The 23,200-nt window shown below is 37.3% G+C and overlaps 1 long non-coding RNA gene across 1 annotated transcript in view; it reads right to left on the bottom strand.

The window, feature by feature from the left end:
* Positions 1 to 7,878: 7,878 nt before the first annotated feature.
* LOC309393469 overlaps positions 7,879 to 23,200 on the bottom strand; it is a 31,220-nt gene continuing 15,898 nt past the window's right edge. The window contains exon 3 of the long non-coding RNA XR_014175592.1: positions 7,879 to 8,236. This is a non-coding gene — a long non-coding RNA (uncharacterized lncRNA). The remainder of the gene's footprint in view (positions 8,237 to 23,200) is intronic.

Raw genomic sequence — 23,200 nt, 5'->3', positions numbered from 1 at the left:
TGCCATGATGATGCAAGTTTGACACCCCTGCTCTAAAGAGTTAAGAATGCACAGAGGAGAAAGAAGATACATCTGAACCTATAGGTAGATCTTAGACTGATTTAAAATGAATTAGCCATTCAACTCTCAGTTGAATGGCATTGATAACAAAATACTGTTGTTGAATTGTTGAAGTGTCATTCTAACGGTGCATTTTTCCAGCAGCCTTTAGTTGGTAGATCTCAAAGACTCAATGCACTCCCAAGTAAAATCTGCATGCTTCATTTCTGCCTATTCTTTTTTTTTAAAAAAAACAAGTTTTATTGGTTTTTACAATTTTTTTCAGGGAAAAAGGGTTAAAAAGGGTATAAAAATTTTTGACAGCTACATCGTGTGGGGGGAGAGCAATCCCCCCAAGTCTCGCAACTTTTACAGACAAGAATAGAAAAACATCAACATTTGAATAGATATTAGCAGTTTTAAGTTTAACACTAAGTCATCAAAATATTTCAATCATTTTTTTTGTATCACTTCCGTAAAGGTACATTATAACAACAATTGCAATAATGTTTCAAATCACTTTTGTGACCTGAGTCTTCTAGTTGTTGCATTCTCCCCCCCCCCCCCCATCTACTGGCAGAGCCTCAGCCCCTCCCTCCCTCATCTCTTGTGTACCATCCCCCATTTCATCTAGGAGAGCATTATGTTTTTAGTGAAAGCCTCCGCCTCCACAATTGTGTTAATTCTAATTCTGCTGCCCTCCCAGAAAATCAACATGCCTTCTGGTAATAACCACCTGAACCAGACCCCTTTATTATATAATTTTTTTGCTAAAGAGGAATATTTCTTCCTCTTATCTCTTACTTTCTTTGGAATCTGTTTAAGAATGGTTATTACTTTATCTGCCTATTCTTATAAAGGGTCTTAGATATAAGATGCAGGATTGCTGTTGTTTCTTGATGCTAAGATAAGCCATGTTGGATTTACTGTGACAATTATGAAAAAAATAAATCCCTCACTTAAAAAGGTGAAAAAGAGCTTTTATGCTCACTTTTGTGAGCATAAAAAAAGAAAAAGAAAAAAAAGATTCCAGCAGGTATGTAGTTTAATGCATTTTTAATACTTGTTATGAATCTCATTCTATGTAATGGTGTTACTAGTAACCTTATAGGATGTGAATGCCTGCCTTTTGAATGTCTGCTGAAAAAGCAATTGACTCTTTCCATATACAGCTGTGATTTTTTGACTGTGCAGAACAATATTTTCTTTTAATAGATTCCAAAAATGCCTATTGCTAGCAATAAATTTTCAGGACTAGATAGCACTCTTAGGGAAAAAATGCACAGCTTGTATTTATTTCAGATATTTAGCATTTTCTGTCCATTCACATTATCTTTTAGTCATTGTGCCAGGGTAGCATGCAAGCATCTTTATGGTATTTTTTTTTCCGTCATTGACACAAAGCACAGTCAGTCAGCCATTCTCTAGCTGAAGTTAGGGATATATATTTAAATCTACTCAGAGTTGGGAACATACTAGGCTTTCTTAAACATTTTCACACATTGCAGTTGCTGACATTTGCTGGGGGGAAATAAAGTTCATTTAGTAGCTAAAAATTAAAAATAAGTTATGTATGTTGAATACATATTTAATTCCTGCATGCTGTGCAAAAATTCAACTCTAATAACGTTTTATTGCAATTGTCTCAGTAAGTTTTGAAGCAAATATAAAAACACCTGGAACACAATGGCTTCAGCTTTGAATGAGCTAATATCCCCAAAAGAACAATAGTTTACCATGGAGACCTTTTTTTGTTTTGTTTTTTTTAAATCCAGTATAGGCTGCTTCCTCAAAGCATTTTTATTAGTAATCTCTCTCTTGCTCACTCTCGCTTTCTCCCCCTCCTTGTCTTTCCAAAATCTTGATTTGTTCATCATTAGAATATGTAGAAATGGAACTCAAAGACAGTTTTCCCCCTAAAACCTGCCTGGGGAGGGGGGGGGACATGTTTGTTACTATAATAGAAATAAATAGCTCCTCCCTTCCGTACAAGGCAGCTGTATCCTGCATGTTTTATAAAACGATTCTGCATTCTTCCAGCCTGGAACAAACTATCAATATGATTCCCATTTAGAAGTGAAGTTTAATTACTTTGGAGGATTACAGCCTATATGAAGTAATTCTTTAAATTTTAAAAAAGTAATTAACCAAAACTATAGTTCTTTCTGGACTAAAGAAATACGCAATGCATCCAGCATGTGATGTGATAAATGTGTAATAAGACATATTTCTCTGTCACATCACACACCTCTGCAAGAATAGAGAATAGTCCAGTGGTGTAATTCATTTTTTTTTACTACCGGTTCTGTGGGCGTGGCTTGGTGGCCGTTGCAGGGGAAGAATACTGCAAAATCTCCATTCCCTCCCCACTCCTGGGGCCACCCAGGGGTTGTATTTGCCAGTTCTCCGAACTACTCCAAATTTCCACTACTGGGCTGTGTGGTTGAGGCAAGTGAAGGAACCAGGGAGAAGCAGCAGCTATGCCTCAGGCGTGACTCTAGGCAGGCGAGCGCAAAAAGGAGTGAGTGGGGGGGGGGAGCCAGTCAATGGTATGATTTACCGGTTCTCCGAACTGCGCATAATCGACGCCACAAGTTCTATAGAACCTGTCTGAACTGGCCGAATTTCACCCCTGATTCTTCACCAGCTAAGAGTATAACTGGATGTCTGTTAAACAAAACAAAATAATGTAGAATGAAATTTGGGGAAAAGGCAAAGAAATAATTTAGTAAAGCTAACTTTGGGGATCTGAAGGGATGCTGGATCTTGTCTGAAAATTTAAGCTGCATTTTCTGCTTAACTTTATATTTGTAAATAGCCACTTGTTACAAAATGACATAAGCTTCTAGTAACCATCTTCTAGCTAAACAGAAATCTCTAAGCATGACATTTCTGGAAATTCTTGCCACTCATAAAACTGCATTCCAATAAAAGAATAAAAACAAAGAACAGGTGAGTGGAGCATTGTTATTAATCTTAAAAGAGTAAAAGAAATCTGAGTCAGATTTCATCACAAAACAGGTGAACTTAATTCATCAGTAGGTTTAATTCTATCTCCTGGAGCTTGAACAAGGAAAAGGGCCTTTTAAATCACAATATACTTAAAAAAAAAACCAAACATATGGGCTTGGCATATTTAATTTCTCTGTTTTCACGTTTGATCAGAAAATTCTTCTTCACCTCCACTGATTCTACACCAGGAGCGGTGAATGAACTTTCTGATGCCTTTCTGATATTTTAGATTAAGTTGCTACAGCCTCCTGTTTCTGACTGCACTGCTGGATTTTATGGAAGTTCGTGTACCTTGGGGATATCAGATTGCTAGTTTCGGTTCTTCCCACTGATAAAAGATGGAGTTTTCTCTTAATGAATCCTGTCATTCTTCTATAATCTCAGAGGAATGACAAACTATTCTTATTATATATTCAGGTGGTTTTGAAATGCTTCCTTATTAATATGCAGTTATGTTTAGATAGGCTCCTTAGAAACCAAGAGGTTCTTTTAATGCCCCAATCTGATTTTTCTTTGTCCTTTATTCTTAATAAGACTTCTTAATTTTCTTTCTTGAATGTTTTTAAGGATCTACCCAGGGCAATTCCATTTTACCCCAATAAGATGCACCCTTTCCTCATATTGTCAAACGATCAAATAAGAGTGAATGTGACCAAGATATAACTGCTTCTTGGTTACTTGTTCTTCTGAATGGCATGTGTTGTTTCAAGTTTGGTTTGTTTCAGCTTCTACGTTCCTTTAGCATTTATAGCATAACTGTGTTTATTATTTGATTTTATGCCACCATGGAGATTGTTTCTAAACAGTAGCAGATAAATCAACAAAGAAACAAAGTCAGCAATTCTTATGGTGATTCAAGAGAACAAATCATTGGCATGCCTGTCAAGGAAGTAATAGTAAAATGCTCAAGGAAAAGCATAGAATAAAATCAAGCCAGTGCCAGTTGTTGGTGCTAGCCACCTAGGCCTTAAGAAGAATCCAACACTTATCCATAACATTAAGTGCACTCGTGTGGGATCAAAAATTGAAGGATGTGACTGTCACCCACCAATTCCATTAATACTATTTAAAAAGTACTGTAGCACGATATAAATTGGTGAGAAATTCTATTCACATCTTTTACTGCCAGAGATGTGAATGCATGAAAGATTCATCTTAATTTCCTTTTGAAGTACAGAATGAAGTAGCCCGGGGCATTGCCTTAACTTCAATAAGTACAAAATATTGCAGTGAAAGTGATGAATTGGCTACATCATGCCAATTCTTTATGGTCTTCATTGGCTCCTAGTTCAGTTTCTGGTGTCATGTCAAGGAGCAGATATTAATTTTAAAGGCCCTTCATGGCTGGGGAACTTCTTTTCCTTCTGATTCTCCTACACTCCTAGTCCAAGTCCATCTTTATGGGGTCTACTCTTGCCCCTGTGAGATGCAATGAGTGCCTATTCAGAAACAAGCTTTCTAGACATTTTGGAATCTTCTTTATTGTCTTTGCACGCCAGACAAGATTGCTTCTGTCTTTCTGGAATTCTTAATACTGTAATGGGATAATGCTGTAGAATATTTAAACTTTTGACTGTTGCTTTTGTGCTCAGTGTTATTTGTTTTTCATTTTACTTAGCATGTCTTAGATAAGGTTTGCTTTTATCAATTGTTTTAACTTACTGTTTAGAGTTTTATTGTGAACCACTTTAAGATAATTTTTAACAGGAAATTATATGCACATGTTTTCAGTAAATAGATATGCACAACATTGTGTTCTGGTTGCTGCTTAAGCCACTGGCTAGAGATTAAGTATGATATTCTCTCAAGGGAGTTGGTCTTTGGGGCATAATCTTTCAGTGGCTTCATGCCAGTAGCTGAATGGGATAAGAGACAAAAATCCAGGGCACCCTTTTCTTTCTTCTTTTCTGCTCATTACTATTCATTCCCATATTTTTTTCTTGCCTCACATATGAAATTAAGCCAAAGCTTAAGTAAAATCAGAGGAAGCCATAGGTGTAATGCCAAGTTCATGGGAAGCCTGGGGGGGGGGGGGGGGAGAGAAATAATATCTGCTGATTGATAGAAATAAAATCACCCATATTAAATAGAGGAATTCTTCAAAACACTTACAATACAGTACAGGACAGTACAGTACAGTACAATACAATACAATTCAATAGCAGAGTTGGAAGGGACCTTGGAGGTCTTCTAGTCCAACCCCCTGCCTAGGCAGGAAACCCTATACTGTTTCAGACAAGTGGCTATCCAACATCTTCTTAAAGACTTCCAGTGTTGGGGCATTAACAGCTTCTGGAGGCAAGCTGTTCCACTGATTAATTGTTCTAACTGTCAGGAAAGTTTTCCTCAGTTCTAAGTTGCTTCTCTCCTTGATTAGTTTCTAGCCATTGCTTCTTGTTCTACCCTCAGGTGCCTTGGAGAATAGTTTGACTCCCTCTTCTTTGTGGAAACCCCTGAGATATTGGAACAATGCTATCATGTCTCCCCTAGTCCTTCTTTCTATTAAACTAGTCATACCCAGTTCCTGCAACCGTTCTTCATATATTTTAGTCTCCAGTCCCCTAATCATCTTTGTTGCTCTTCTCTGCACTCTTTCTAGAGTCTCCACATCTTTTCTATATCGTGGTGACCAAAACTGAATGCAGTATTCCAAGTGTGGCCTTACCAAGGCATTATAAAGTGGTATTAACACTTCATGTGATCTTGATTCTATCCCTCTGTTTATGTAGCCTAGAACTGTGTTGGCTTTTTTGGCAGCTGCTGCACACTGCTGGCTCATATTTAAATGGTTGTCCACTAGGACTCCCTTTCACAGTTACCACTATACACTTAAACTGTATTGATGTAGAGAAAATTATGTGCTTCCATAATTCCACATTTATTTATCATTTGTATGTTTGATTTGAATTTTCAGGGTCTGCATTTATAGAAGAGTGGCTAATTACTTAATTTTGTGACTGAGATTGTTTTTTAAAAAATATGAGATAAAATAGAAAGTCAGAGTTCACTCCTTTGATTTAATTAATATAATTAGATTTGTTCAACTTAGGCATTGCCTGATTCCAGACTGAAGCCACTCAAATAAACAAGGTAAAAAGTACAAAAGAATTATTTTTTAAAAAGACAGAATCAAGATAGTGTGTCTGGCCAATAATATTCTCACATTTTAATGGTACTTAAAAACATTATTAATGTTCAAAAATGTAATTAAAATCAAAATTGCTCAAAATTGCTCAAAATATATACCTATACCTATACCTAAAGCTATACCTAAAGCTACACCTATACCTAAAGCTATACCTATACCTATACCTATACCTATACCTACCTACCTACCTACCTACCTGCATACATACATACATACACACACACACACACACACACACACACACACACACACACACACACACACACACACACACACACACACATATATATATATATATATATATATATATATATATATATATATATATATATAAAGAATTGGAACAGAAAAGAAAAAAGCAGTTAAAGCAAATAAATAATTTATATAAATCAGGTCATTTCATTTTTGTAATTAACAGGAAAAGTACCTTAATCCCACTTAAATTAAACAGACATACCAAATGAGTGGTATTTTTTTTCTTTTTAAAGAATTAGGTTTGATTTCACTGTTTTGCTTTCAGCTATAAATGCCAGTTTGGTCACTTTTCAAGATGGATTGGAACATAAGAAATGTATGAGTTGCCTCTTTATAGTGAAAAGGGTAGGAAGAAGCTGAAAGTGTGCTTTGACTACATTCCCTTGAGCCTGACCCATCAATAGACAAATATCTGAGTACTTCAGACAATAGGCAGCATTGAACAGACTTCTCCGGCTTCTACTCTTCTGCTTTCATCAATCTACAATTCCTCAATTTTCTGCATGACCTGGCGGCTAGGAATTCTAGGAGTTGCAAATCCAATATGTAGACAGAGAAAGGCTGGGGAAGACTGGCACAGAGCCTCACATTATGCACACTTGCCAGTGAGCCTAATGATCTGATTTATTTGAATAAAGAGTCCATGCTTTTGTGGGCTAAAATTAAAAGCTTGAATTTGTCCTTGTAAAGACAGGAGATCAATTTCACAAACAAAATATTCCCTTTCTTGCATACTCACACTATGAGCAGATTCATCCAAAGTTAAGCTAGGAAGGATTGGAGCAAGGATCCGCTACCACATTCCACATTTTAAAACCACATCCTTTAGCTAAGGAAGAATGTAAGAAGAGATTTTTTTCCCCTGGGCCAACTCTAGATTGATGTAGTTGAGATTCAAGAGTCAGGCTTTTCAGGGAATTCATAGGACTTTGGATCTAACCAGATTCCCAAATTCCCCAGATTTTTCTTTTGAAATGACATATTGCTGACTATTCCACTAGGCAGTGCTTCTCAACCTTAACAACTTTAAGAAGTGTGGACTTTAATTTCCAAAATTCCCCAACCAATCATGCAGCTACAGTGTCTCTAAGGCAATGATGGCTAACCTTTTTGTTTTTGCATGCCAAAAATGTGTGCATGCGCATGTGACATCGCATGTGTGCCCACACCCATAATGCAATACATATGCCTCACCCCCACCATGCTCCCTCTCCCCCTTGTGCATGTTACCCCCCCTCACCCATTTTTTTGCTTCCAGGTTGGTGCAGGAGGCTTTCCAGGCCCAAAACACGGCACAGACGAACCTTGTGTGGCGCCCAAGCGTCTCCTATGGACCTGAAAGCCTTCCTGCACCAACCTGGAAGCCAAAACAGGTGTGGGGGCACCATGTGAGGCACCAAAATGCAATGCAAGTACCCCCTCCATGCATTCACACATGCATCATCCACATGTGCCCCGCCCACTGCGCACACGTGGCGCAGACCTGAAGACCAGCTGGCCATTGGGAGGCATGGGCTCATGTGTGGTGGAGCTGGCGTTGGGCCATGGCTGGTGTGCCTGCAGGAAAGGCTCTGCATGCTACCTCTGGCACGCGTGCCATAAATTCCCCATCATAGCTCAAAGGTTTCCAGAGGGAAGCCTTGTCCCCATCAGTAGCCGATCTTTTCTTCATCTTCAGAGATTGAACAGAGATGCAACTTTTTCCTATGCTAATTCTTTCCAGCAAGGTAGCATTTGTGTTTAGATTGTATTTGAGGTAGCACTCCATTGATCTTAGATGAACTAAAAAAAACCACCCAAACAAAAATGGTTAGTGTTTAAATAGGAGACTATCAAGAAATCCCAGAATTGCAGTATAGACAGAGAAGTTGGAATCACTTTCCAAACCACCTTCCAAAACACTTCGATATATTTGGCATATATATATGAAATTACCAGGAGTTGACTTTGATTCCAGAGAACATTTATCTTCAACACTGCTATCCTTTCCAAATACAAGGGCCAAACAGGTACATTTTATGTTTATTATTTTCAAGGGACATTAATCTTATACTCACATATAAGGTGACCAAATATTTTTACCAAGTTACACAACTGTGCAAAAATTTTAATTAGTTGTTGTGTTGCCCTATTAATATTTTCCCTAACAACTAATTATTGTAGTAAACCATTTCTTGTTACACTGTACTCTTTTATTATAAAGGTTGGTGAAAGACTATAATATATTGGGATTTTGAAGATTGACATACCAGTACTAAAGTAATTTATTTTGCTTAAGCCCACTGATTTTGATGGTTTTAATGTGTGCTTATTGAATGGTGCAGACGCTGTTCAATTAAAATCCACAGGATTCTCATCAGCATAATACTGTTATTCCCTAAGGACACATACATCCTTTTCAATTAGTGTTCTACAGTGTTCACCAGTTACTTCAATGGAGGAGATAGTTGCAGCATGATAGAAAGTAACTACAAGGAGCTCACCCTCTGATAAGATTCCTCAAATTCCAAACCCTTCTGGAGAGCGTGAGCTTGGAAAGTTGTTCCAAAACTAGACTGAACTTGTAATGACCTAGGCAGAAATATCAATTCAAACTGTACTCCAAAATGTTGTTTGCAACACCTAGGATTTTTTTTTAATGTACCTTTCTGATCAGCTTTTTTAAGAACTACTTTTCCTAAACAACTTATGCAATTACAAACAATTAAAACAACATTTCTAAGCTAAAAATGTGCTGTATTTATTTAAATGCTTCTCATTCCAGGAAACAAAGTATTTCATTATCTAATTCATCCTTATCCGTATTGCACAGTCACAATGATTTCAATGTCAAATTATTAGACAAGGGGAATGATGATAGATCAAATGAAAAATCATACGCCTCCTCCAAACAATTCCTCCCCAATTTTAGTCAAGGTATTGTGTCTCTCGCACTCTAAATTATTGCAGCCATCTGAGTCTAAGTTTAATTAATGGTTACCTTGGCTACTTCATCATTTAATTCACTCTTTTCCCACAGAAAACTAAGAAGAAAGAATCCCACTAACTTCGGTGAAATTTCTTTTTAGAATAGAATAGAATAACAGAATTGGAAAGGGACTTTTCTTCTTTTAGCTTCCACGCATGTCAAGAATGGAAAACCAATTAAAGAAATTTAAAGTGAGAGTGAGTACTATAAAAATGAATAAACCCTAAGATCTAATTTTACATGGCACCTGTCTGATTTTTGCAAGGACACAGTGATCAACCAGGACTTTACTGAAAGTAAGCAATCCTTTCCCTGTTGATTTATGTGGAAAAGAGACAAGAACCATTTCAAACAGAGAACAAGTAGACTCATTCATGTTTGGTTCAGGTATTGCTGACAAGGTTATTTCAATCTCCCTTGTTGACCTGCGGCCTCCAGACCAAAATACTCTGCTGTAATTGCAAAATAAGAAAAGCTGTCCATCCTGTCTTATGAGTCCACCAACCTCACCTTTCAGCTTGGGATCAAAAGGGCCATTGGAACACACACACACACACACACACACACACACACACACACACACACACACACTCTTTCAAAGTATACCCCAGCAAGAGAAGACTTAGAAACAGTACATGGCTATTGATCCTTTTTTACCACCAAGAATTTTTTGCCCGCTAGTTTTGCCCTCCAATCAATTATGCCTGTTTCTTTTGGCTGTCCCATCCATGCTTCCTCTCATATTGGCAAATGTGTTGGAGTTAATGTTATTGATCTATGGATGACACTTTTTTCTGAGACTTTATGGATGCACATAATGACTAAAAGGATATTGCACAAACATAATTTTTTTAAAAAAAGTTTTGTATTGTTATATAAACCACCAAGAGCCATAGTGACACAGTGGTTAGAATGCAGTATTGTTGGCTATTTCTGCCGACTGCCAGCAGTTTGATTCTCACCTGCTCAAGATTGACTCAGCATTCCATCCTTCAGAGGTCAGTAAAATAAAGAACTAGATTGTTGGAGGCAATACGCCGGCCTCTCTTAGAAAGGGCTCTAAAGGACTGTGAAGTGGTATATAAGTCTAAATGCTATTGTTAATACATTATATTAGTTTGATACTAGAAACCCTATGACCCAGGAGGGTCAGTGTTACAGAACAATTTCCTTGCCAGATTCTGCAGTACCTTCAACAATGGCAGAACTTCTAATGTATTTGAAAAATTCTTTAAAATTCAGATATGTATCTGCCTTGTTGAACTGTATATCACAGTTAAACAGCAGCAGTTGACCACAATAAATGTTTTATAACATTTATGTCATAAACAATTTTATGATAATTTTATGTCATAAAATGTTTTCTAAAATTTATCAAATTTTAATTCTGCAGGATTCATGGGTCTTGGATTTTGGAGAGACTCTGTAGGTTAATCCATTTCAGGTAACTTGGTTGAAAAGGTTTTGTCCTTTGATGCACTGTTTCTCCCATCAAAGATTACAGACATAAGAAATCCAGTTCTATAGCTTGATAAGTGATTATTAACGCTCTAATCTTTAGATCACTTAAAACATTGAATATATAAGAGGAAAGAAAGGTTATTATATCAGCATTAACTAGGATTTGAAATATTGATGTTAATAAACATAAAATTATTGCACCAATATATCCAGAGCAGGCAATATCATTTTGTGTAAATATGTTCTTGGAACCAAAGAATCCCTTAGAAAATTTCTAAACAAAGAATGTATTTCCTGAAAATATTTTTCAGATAAACTGGAATTCCTTTCAGAACATAAATTAATTTGGGAATAATATTCATGTTAAAAGTGTTCACGACATGTAAAACCATTTTGGACATGAGATTATAACCCTAGGGATGGGCAAAAAAGGAACAAGAATCTACTCCATTGTAACTACATGAAATTATGATTATAAAACTGCTAGGTTTTTGTTAATCTCCTTTTTCCATTTATTTTTATACACCAATAAAGTACACTAGTTTGCAAGTTTTAGATTTTCTTTGGTTACCAAATTACATTATCATATGAAACTTTATATTTTTTTAAAGCTGCTGCTTGTACTGATGTGTGTTTCTTTGTATAATAGAACCTCTGGTCACGAACGCTTCTGGCCACGACCGAAAAATTCGCAATTATTTTGTTTTGTGTGTGGCCATTTTTTTTGTTAGCGCCAAATTTTGTAAATTAGATCCAGGGCATGACCAAATCGGTTTGCGACCAAAGTTATGGAATGAATTATGGTTGTGACCAGAGGTACTACTGTATATTTATTTCAACTTTAATAAAGGAACTGGGTGGCAGGGTGTGGAGGGAGAGAACCACAACACAAAAAGTATAATAAACTAGGCCCATCTATTAGAAAAAAAAGCTGAAAAAAGTTTTGTCCTTCCTGCCAAAAAGAATACCAGCAAGAAATTTAGGATTAAGAATTAGTGCTTAACTTGTTGTTGTTGTTTCTTTTCCCTCCCCAAATGTTTACTTTTGTGCTTTGCCTTTTCTAATCCTATAATTCTGAAGACAAGCACTGTGCCATGAATAACCTTTGCAAACTGTCTTGGGTTTTTTTTTTCAGCTGAACTGCAAACAGATCTTTTAAATCAAGGTTTGAGAATTTTCTGGTTTAAGAGCCGAACTCCTGGAACTTGTACTAAAGTAGGATTGTGTCAGTGGTAGGCATGCATTCCTCAAGCTCCTCCCCCCCAGCCCCACCCATCAATCATCACTCTGTGCTTGGAAAGCAGGAACAAAGGGACTCTACATTTTCAGTGTACAGAGGAGCAAAGACTAATTAAGACAGGTTTCTCTGTGCCAAAGTTTCTGAGGGGCAGACAATTCTGAGAAATGAGTGCATTTTGGGGAAATGCATCTGCCCTTAAACACAAAACTAATTCATTCGGGACTCTTTTCTTTCAATATGCATCAGTATAGATGTAATTGAACCCATTCATTAAATTAATTTACAGAACATTGAATTGCAGAATTTTCAAGCTTCTTAGTTCCATGCTCGATCAATGAAAGGAACAACAGACTTATATCAGACAAACTGATGTCTGTCAATCTCCTGTTTGGAAAACTTTGGGAAACCATAGCCTAGCAGTCTTGTGTGTTTAGCGTAAGATGTCTGATTCCTTCCATATAGCTTGGATTTCAACTTATGTCAGCTCCAGGAGCAAGGAATCCTGGGAGATGAAGTCTAAAACACTTGGAGATATCTAAGTTCTTACCTGCATTCTGGTTAATTGTGCTGTATTCACATAGTTCTTTTTTTTTTCATAGTAGCCTCTCAATGCCCTGCCAGAATTTCCTTTCCAGTAAATAGTTCTGCCCTTTTGGGAATCAAAAAATAAGCCTTCTTTGGCTCATTGCGTGTCATAATTGTTGGGAAGAATATTTGAAGTCCTGACAATAAAGCCATGCCTGATAGTATTTAAGCTGTTTCAGCTTCTTATCTTACAGAAAAAGGAAATGAAGGAATGTTTTTTCAGTCCAACTATGACTGTTCCTTAAGACACGCGCCAGCCAGCAGATCCCTTACAGATGCTTTGAGTTTCACAGAGAAAAAGTCTGCCAATTTTTTTTAGTCATATATCCTGTCACATGGAATAGGTGACACATCAGAAGCAAAATTTGAAGCCACAAGCCAAAGAGTGAAAACAGGAAAAGTGTATTTATACTCTTGCTTGACATCTCCTCAGCTGCTATAATTTGGAAGTTATTGCTTACAATAGTTTGGACTCCAAGTTGTTGTTTGAGTGAACTTAAATTTAAATTTTTGTAATGAATTCCACTGTAAATGATTTGTCACAAAGGACATAAGAATGTTATAAAAATTTATAAAAATGAAAAGAATGAGTGATCCTCAACATGTAACATCAAATTCCTGCCATTTGTTTATCTGCTTATTATCTTTTCCTGGCTCCAAAGCAGTTTGATAATTTTATCAGTTTTCCGTATATTTTACCAAACAATCAGATTATGCTAAAATCTTATTTCAATAAGTAGCAGTGATAAATATAATTTTGACTATGCTGCCTGAAGCCTAGAAAAATGATCTGCAGCTTCTCTTCCCCCCCCTCACCCTCCTGTCTGTGTGTGTGTGTGTGTGTGTGTGTGTGTGTGTGTGTGTGTGTTCTGCAAGCATTGTAAAATAGTTGGATAAGACCAGTTAGAATTATTGCTTGAAGACAGAATCAGCAACCCCAAACTTTGTGCTGTGGAAGCTTTGTCTTAGAGGTGAGTTTCTTAAATTAGAAGTGGACAATTACACGTCCAGGGAGATGGATCAGACCTGCAATTTATTTCACACAATGCCTGAATATCTTTAAATTAGGCTTTGAATTGATTGGCTATTATTAAATTGTCCAGAACCGGGACAAACTTTATACTGGAAATGCACAGGATGTATAAGGTGGTATTTTGTATTGAAAAATGTTTCCAATTATTAGCCCATTTTCTGCTGCAAATGATTAATAGGCACAAACCATTATCATTTATTCTCCATCGTCCAATTTCTATGTCTTCCCATCCTTGCCAATTTGCCTTGACATCGGCAATGATTATCATATTTCTTTGTGTAAAAAGTCCAACGTGGTTAGGAACTAGGAGTAGAATTCATTCTTTGCTTTGTTTGCTCTCCGTTTTGTTGGTGTGCAGACCAAGATCATTTTGCAAATCAGTGCAAAATAGGTTGAAAGACCACAACACTATCAGATGCTTTTTGGCTCACTGTGAAATTAGTGCCTTCTGTGTACTTATTACTCCCAAGTGGTATAACATAATCCATTTCTCCTTGTCTAGAATGTTGATTCACATGTTGCCTAAGCCAGGCAGTAGCAATTCAAATAATGCAGTTATTGATATTCTATAATATGATAATACAAGTGATCTCATTTTGGCCAACATAGGCCAAAACTTTGTTTAGGTTGGTAAACTAACTGTATTCAATGGTGTTTCAGAAAGTGAGATTTTTGCTGGACATATGCATCACTGCAGTTCTGGGTATGTTGACATTCTCTCGGCACCAAGCTGATCGAGTTACAATCTACCACAAGAAATTCAATTCCTGTATTCTCCTTACAAGAAACACCTCTCCAAAGTTCAATTGGGCAATCCCTCAATTTTGCCTTTTTCTGGACACATTTTAATCAGCTACCTGTCTCTTGGCTGGTGAATTCACCGTGATGATGTTCCTGCTTGTGGAGCCACTCGCAGGGATGCTTGTCTTGCCATAGGCCCTCATTCAGAAGCTTACTTTGAGTTTCTTTCCCATGCTTTACACTTTCTCAAGACTGAGTTGCCATTTCACCTCCTTTAGCAGTTTATCCAATCCTCGTTAAAGTTCCTTTTACTACAAATTATGTTAGGACATGGTTGATTTAAAAAAAAAATGCAGTGCATCCCAGGTTCATGCATCCCAGTACCAATGTGCTTCCTGGCCTAATTCCGCTCTGGAACAAAGACATTTCTAGAATAATACTGCTGCAAAATTGCAAAAAGCTGAACACAAAAAAGAATACTAGACGTTCTACAGAATGTTGCATTGTCTGCAGGTCATACCTGCAGCATCAATTATAACACTTCCACCAAAGCTGGGAATTCTTGAGTGGCAGCAGCATCTATTTCTTCTGGTCAATAGGTTGTTTCTGTTTTCCACAGTCCCTCATCTCTATCTTCCTATTGGCACTCCAAGAAAATTCAGGTCTTTCTGTGGCTGGTCCTAGTGTTTAGTAAGGCTGATGGTAATTGCCATCAGCAACCTTCCCTTCTCTTCCATCAACCATTGGCTTGTGTGGAGTCTGGGGAGGAGTAGGCAATGAATGGATGGCTCCGCAAGTCTGAACAGTTGAACTGCCTCTAGGCTGACTTCTTCCCGTTGCTTTGTGAGCACAAAGGAATGCTACTGGACACGCATCCATCCATTTAATTCCATGCCATGCAATAGGTATGAGTGGCTTTGGTATGACTGCATTGGGAGGAGTACCTTGCTGAAGTCAGCTTTCCCATGACCCTGACTCACGGTGTCCTACAGGGTCAAATTGTGAAGTGTGGGTTCTCTGCCTGCTCATCGACTGCTGTGTTGAGTTCTAGGCTCACGTGGTAGCTGCACAGTCCAAGGAGAAGATTTATATTTGATTTAAGGAGATGCCAATAACATGTGACAAGCTGCTTTGGGGCAGGTGTGGTCATTCTGTCAGCACCTCCTTAACCAAAATATGTGTTTTCCTGGGATTGCATGGCAACAGGATGAACACAGTCAAAGATACAGCTTCTTAAAGTTGCTGACAGGTGTAGGGTGTATGCCCTTGCTTGCCCCAAAACCCTTTTTGGCTTCAAATTTGAAGTGCAGCTAACCACACTTGGTCATGGAGAAAGACCCCGACAAGAACATTGTGCAATGAAGCTTTGAAACAGAGAACCCTAAGGTTTCTCTTATCACATCCCATAGTTGTACAGTTTCTTCATACCTGCAAACCTTAAGACTTCTAGAAGCATTGGTGTATTGATGTTAAGACTCTAGAAGAAGTGCAAAGGAGAGCAACCAGGATGATTTGGGTACTGGAGACTAAAACATATGAAGAATGGCTACAGGAACTGGGCATGGCTAGTCTAGTGAAGAGAAGGACCAGGGGAGACATGATAGCAGCATTCCAATATTTGAGGGGCTGCCACAGATGGGATGGGGTCAAGTTATTTTCCAAAGCACTTGAAGGCCAGACAAGGAATAAAGGATGGAAACTAATCAAGGAGAGATTCAACCTAGAAATAAGCAGGAACTTTCTGACAGTGAGAACAATCAACCAATGGAACAGCTTGCCCTCAGAGGTTATGGGAGCTTCATCACTTGAGACTTTCAAGAAGAAACTAGACAACCACTTGTCTGAAATGGTATAGGAAATGAACGGGTATCGGCTTGAACGGGGGTGGGTGGGGGTGGGGAGTTGGATTAGCTGACCCATAAAGTCCCTTCCAACTCTGTTACTCTGAGAAACCCATTAATCTCATGTTAGGTAGGGAATATGTACACTTCCACACCCGAAAGGTACAAGATTGATAAAAGCTGGCTGAAGTCAATATATGGCATTATTTTTACTGTTTTATATGGAAGGTATTAAGAAAATAACAGCATCTGGATGATCTTGACTGAGTTTGTGTTTAGTTTGGAGACTATTTAGCTATAGGCAAGTTTGGGGAATTGGAAAATAAAATCTCAGAAGAGATAGTGGCAAATGACTGCATTGTTAGTTTAATTGCCAAGAAAACCACATGGATGTGTCCAGTGAGGATCAAGCTTGACTCCAAAGAGATTTTAATATGAAAAGAAGAAGAATACATTCTTGGTAGAGTAAGCTATTACACAGCTGTAAAACTCACTTTCCTTTGTGGTTTCCATGGACTTCTTGTTTTATAGGTGCACTATATGCACCTATATGATGAAGTCGGAATTACATTTAAATGTATTTATACATTTGATTATTTTATGCTTCTTAGGCGCATTGCTTATACAACCCTAATGACAGGTTTGGATTTTTGCTGACCTGCCCAATTACTATGTTTACCTGAAAGGAAAATTATTTTCCCCAGGTAATTTAACTGTAAAATTAGAATACCACCTTAAGTTCATTGCAAATATAGAAATGGTGGCAGATTAGTTTTTTCTCCTTTATCTTTCTGGAGTGCCTTTTTAAACTCAGAATTGCCTACTAATCAGACAAATGTCAATCCCAATACCTATGATGTTTTATGCAGCATACTAAGCCAGAAGTAAGTAACCTGCTTTCCAGAGGCTCAAGACTTCAGAAGACCTCTGAGGAAAGCCAGGCTGACCTCACTCCTGCTCTTTTTTTATAGCTTGCTTCTTGGAAAAAGAGACTACCAGGAGAAAAAAAACTTGTCATACAGAGAATGAGTATGTCCACCCACTCCCAGCTTGTTCCACCCACTGCTTGCTTAGTACTAGAAAGAATATAGTACTGTTCTACGATGCATTTAAATAAATCCCATCATTTCCCATTAGTTTTATACATAAATAAACAGGCACAGAATTGTAACCTTCAATCTTATAAACAATCTTACACATCCTTAAACTCTAGGCCCTACTTGTTTACAAAGCTTGTTCCTTCCAGAATAAGTGGATCTGGATGTGTGGATGTGAAGTCATGTCCTTTCAAGATTAGTCAAAGCTAAATTGTCTGAGCTTGCAGAAAAGCATCTCTGTCAGCTGTGTAAATTTCTTTATGTACATTTCCCCTTTGTTAGAAACAAGTAAGAGTGATGGATTGGACTAGCTATTAAAAGACTTTGTGGTGTTTGAGGCAACATTTTCCTTTAAATGTTGAGTGGCCTTGGTCCAGATGTTCGCTCAGCCCAACTCACCTTCAGGGTTCTTGATGTGGAGAAAACAGAAGGAAGGAGTATTAGGTATGTTCACAATCTTGAGGTATTTGTAAAAGTAATAAAGATGAGATATAAATAAATGAAATGAAATGAAAGCTGTTCCAATGAACTAATCAAAATTCTAAGTTCCAAGCATCTGGGAGATGGAGAGCAACTAAATTTAATAAATAAATAAAATAAAAGAAGGAAAAGATCTGAGAGCATTTCACCCTACAATATTTGAATATTTGAACCTTTTGAGTTTGGGATAATTCTATCTTATTTTTGTTTGGGTTTTCTTTTTTAACAATTTCAGTCTTTCTGTCTGAAGCTATATGTTGCTAAAATGATGATGATAAAATATTTTGCATCTGGGAGCCCTCTGAATAGCCCAAATATATATATATACCATATGCTGAGATAATATCACAAGTATGACATGATCTCATTACACATTTTCACACTCTGAAAAAGATAGCATTATTATCTTCTGCTGGCTAAGAGGCTTAGCATGGGACACAGCAGATCTTTGTGAGATAAGCCAAGAAGAATATTCATGGCTTAAAGAAGTCTCAGCCACTGAATCACTGCCAGAGCTCATAAGCAAATCCAAGGCAGATACAGGTATTTCTACATCTCCAGTCCTATCTTCCAAAACAGTTTAGAATTGACCTGCAATATCTTTTTTACTTCTGAATCATAGAACATCATGAGCTAGTTAGTGATGTTCCTGTTTCCCTTCAGCTGAATAAGTAAGGAATCAATGTCAAAAATCATTGCCATTCTCCCTGAGCAAACACTGATTGTGTAGTTTTAAAAAAAATCTCCTCATCTCCAGTCCAAATAGAATAGAATAGAATAATAGAGTTGGAAGGGACCTTGGAGGTTTCTAGTCCAACCCCCTGCTTAGGCAGGAAATCCTACACCACTTCAGACAAATGGTTATCCAATCTCTTCTTTGAAACTTCCAGTGATGGAGCATTCACAACTTCTGGAGGCAAGTTGTTCCACTGATTAATTGTTCTAACAGTCAGGAAATTTCTCCTGAGTTCTAAGTTGCTTCTCTCCTTGATTAGTTTCCACCCATTGCTTCTTGTTCTACCCTCAGGTGCTTTGGAGAATAGTTTGACTCCCTCTTCTTTGTGGCAACCCCTGAGATATTGGAACACTGCTAAAATAAACGTGCTCTGCATGGATCTGCCCTTGGATACTGCCTGGAAGCTTCAACTGGTTCAGAATCCAGTGGCACTGGCAGTGATCGGCATGGTTCAGTATAACAAGTAAGAACTGTTTCATGAACTGGACTGGTTGCCATTTGACTTCCAGTGCAATTCAAGCTGCTGGTCAAAGCCGATAAAAGAATCTGGGTTCCTGCAATTAAAATTTCCATGTATCAGAATCTCAGAAGCATATTCTCTGTGGTGCTGCCTGCCTTCTGGAATGACATTTCCCCCAAAATTCAAATGACCCTATCCTGTTGATGTTGTAAAGGCCCCTGAAGACATGACTCTTCTCTCAGGCCTTTGGTAAGCATAGTTGAAGCTCCCTTTACACTTTGCTGGTTCTTTTTTTTCCCCATACAGGTTTGTCATTATCCTGGTCATCTTTACTTTTCATTTTTGTGTTTTACGATAGTTTTGTTTTTAACAATTTGTAAACCACCCAGAGTTGCTGAGAATCGGGCGGCATATTAAATAAAGAAAAACAAACAAACAAAAAAATGAATTAATCAATCTTGATAGACATCAGCTTCTATCAGCTATATTAAACATGGTCAATAGCAAAAGATGATGGGTACTGTACTTGAATAACATGTGGTGGGATATATCCATATTAAAATGTGATGTCTTAAAGATACCAGTTGGTAAACAATGTGATGCCCAAGGATACCAATACATCTATACACATCTTGCTTAGAAAATCTAACTCTCTGCTGACTGGATTTTTGTACCCCAGATGTGGTCGACCACCGGTGTCAAACTCGTGGTGTTACATCACCATCATATGAGCTGGGCTGGCCATAGTCTGCGCATGATGTATCCAGCCTATGGGCCGCCAGTTTGACACCCTTGTGGTAGACCGAAAATTCCTTGATTTTATTCTACTTAATATATTTTAAAAGGATTTTTTGAAGGATTTCTAATTGCCTGTGCATCTATAAATCCACAACATTAAAATTAGAAATTTCTTAAATATTCTAGCCTAAGGTTTTAATGAGTCACTATTTAATGATCAATATCACAGTTTCAATCACAAAATGACTTCCGTGCACCTTACTTCATACTTAAGTGGTCAGTAGAGGGGGAGTGCAGTAATGTGCCTATTGTCCCTGTCCTTGTATTTTTATTCTCTTATTCTTATTCTCATTTTCTTTGACAAATTCCAATAAAATAAAATAAAAAATAAATATTGACATCTCTCCTCTTATAAAATGTATGTGTTTGTTTTTATTGTTCATAATGTTTTATAGGTAACCAAACTGATTAATTAATTAGGAGCATATGTAGATGAATTAATATTAGAATTAATATTCTATGGTCAAATTTCTCTGCTATATTTATTGAATATATTTTTTGTAACATAAACACATATGGCCTAATTAATTTATCATAATTAACAATTATTTTTCTCTTGATGGGATTTCCCAGACATTTATCATACAGTGAAATAATTTGGCATTACTTTCTCGTTTCTTGTATTTTTAGGATGTCTCTATCTAGTTTCTCTGTGTAATCAATGTTTTCTCACATCCAAGACATTTTTGAAGCTTATTTCTCACATAATTCATTGTTATCTTGTTATAATATAAACAACACAAACAGCTTTAATGTTCTTTTTTCTACAGTTTTTCTCCCATCCCTCCATTTAAAAATTACCTCCTCCCTCATCTCTCCCCCACCTCATCTCCCACATTTTGCAATACCTACATATCTAGCTTCTTATCCTCCAATCCCTCAGACCAAGAACAATAATGTACTTAAAAGAATATTTGATTTTAAAAATTAAATGGAAAGCAAAGCAAGAATTATGCTGGTCTAAGACTGTAGTAAAAGTATAAATCAAAGCAAGAATGACTCTGGGCCCTAGAGGCTCAAAAGGCATCCAGAGAAAGCCGAAATATTGGGAAGCTTTATTTTAAAGCTTCTGCATACATTTGTTTGGGAGGGGGAATCAAAAGCAAACTGAAATCATAAAGAGTATTCTTCCAGGAGTTGTGATGTGTAAAAATAACTTCTGTATTTGCTTCTGGAAATGGAATGTCTATTCTCTAGCTGTACCAGCATGGTACTCCTATTCTAAAATATTAGAATGGGGAAGAAGAATAATCCTGAGGAACAGGAAAAAGAGCTACAACTAAGATAACAGTCAGTTAAAAGAAATCTGAATCTGGACAAAACTGTAATCCAAGCAAGCGTCTCAGACAAGACCTTCCCTACGTCTCATAGAGTTAAAGGAAGGGGAGGGAGGAGCACATACAGACTTGCAAGATTCTGCTACTGTAATCATAACCATATGATAAAAGTAATATTAACATTCATTATTACCAGTATAGTTTCCTAGTCCTTGAAGGACTGACAGATATACTGGTACTTTCCAAATTCTGGACTGTCCAGGAAAGTCACTTTTCCTTTAGCTAAATGGGAACCATGCAGAGCTCAATAGTTACATATAACTGTGAATGCATAACTTTAATTCTTGGCAACCCCCAGTGGCTACAAATCAGAATACTTAATACTAAGATCATTAGGAAAAAAATGTTTGATATGACACGAGGAACTTTCCAATTAAAAACTTACCGACTGCTCATTTTCTAAAATGATGCTTGGTTTATGGCTTTGATTTCATTTCATACTGAGGAATATGAAGAAGAAAGGGTTTATACTAGATGTGATGAGATGTTTCCTATTACATACAATAAATACCTACTCATAAAAGTTATTTAGTGCTTCCTAAAATGTTTTCAGCTGAAAGATTGTAATTATACCTCTTCGTAGACATAAATTTATGGGCTTTCAGAGGGATAAATGTATAGGTGAAATGCATCAGAAACAATGAAGAATTTTGCAGTAAATTAAAATTGAATTTATTTCTTATTGTAGAAGCTTTTGCAAAATGCAACCTGGTGCTTCTGATATATGATATGTTTTTCTATCACAGTTAGGTTTTAATGAGGTCATAAACACAGTATCATAATATTTTTGTTCATGTGTGTATGTGTTTGTATGTGTGTGAGAGAGAGAGAGAGAAAAGAGGGAGGGAGGGAGGGAACCAGATCTAATCTGAAAAGGTATGGGTATTCATACAGTATTTTTACAGTTTTCATTGATATTTTTGTAGCCCAAATCTAGTAGCTAGAGAGAAGTGAGATGCAGGAAATACCAGTAGTGATAATTACCTAATGATGATTTTAACAAGGCTATAATGTTGCACATTTTAAATAACTAACCCACATGGCATGGTAATAGGGTCTCCTTGTGCTGTGGTAAGGACAACCCTCTAACCATTTCCCGACCACATATCTGCACATTCTACCTATGCCTTCTTGTAGGTGAGAAGCCTGAAGACAACTTAAGATGCAATAATTGGACAGCAATTTTTCTCTAACACTGAGCCTGAAGCTGCTAAATGATGGCACTATAAAGTGCATTGATGTATACATGAAATGATGTATTTCATGTATTTCATTTGCGGGATCGTATCCTGCCCCATACATCCCTCCGGCCGATTCACTCACACAGAGAGGGACTCCTCCGGGTGCTGTCCACTAGGCTGTGCCAGCGGGCGACGCCTAGGGGACGGGCCTTCTCTGTGATGGGCCCGACCCTCTGGAATGACCTTCCCCCCGACATTAGAGTGACTACGGATCTCCGCTCCTTCCGTCAGAAACTTAAAACCCACCTATTCCAGCTAGCCGGCTTGGCCTAATTCCACCTATCCCACCTCAGTTCTATTTTTAAATTTTTAAGATTGGTTTTAAGGTCTGTTTTTTAATTTTTATAAATTGTACAGGGGTTGTTTAATGTGATTTTTACCTATGTGTATGATTGTTTGTATGTTTTAAATTTATTCCTGTACACCGCCCCGAGTCCCTCCGGGGAGAGGGGGCGGTCTAGAAATTTAAATAATAATAATAATAATAATAATAATAATAATAATAATAATAATAATAATAATAATAATAATAATAATTATTATTATTATTATTATTATTATTATTCCATCAATTTTGGGTCTCCAACTGATTTTGCTGGTTTCCTATGGAGGTATCCCGTTTAGCCTGGTCTCTGCCTATTTTTAAGCCTCGTTTTAGCTGCTAAGCAAACTGGAATTCTGCCTTCTGCAGCCACTCCTATTTGTCTTTTTTTCAATGAGTCAGTTGA

The sequence above is a fragment of the Natrix helvetica genome (assembly GCF_964273705.1).
Source record: "Natrix helvetica genome assembly, chromosome: 5".
NCBI classification, from domain to species: domain Eukaryota; kingdom Metazoa; phylum Chordata; class Lepidosauria; order Squamata; family Natricidae; genus Natrix; species Natrix helvetica.
The sequence above is the reverse complement of the archived record's forward strand: the minus strand, read 5'-3'. Positions and strand labels throughout refer to the sequence as shown.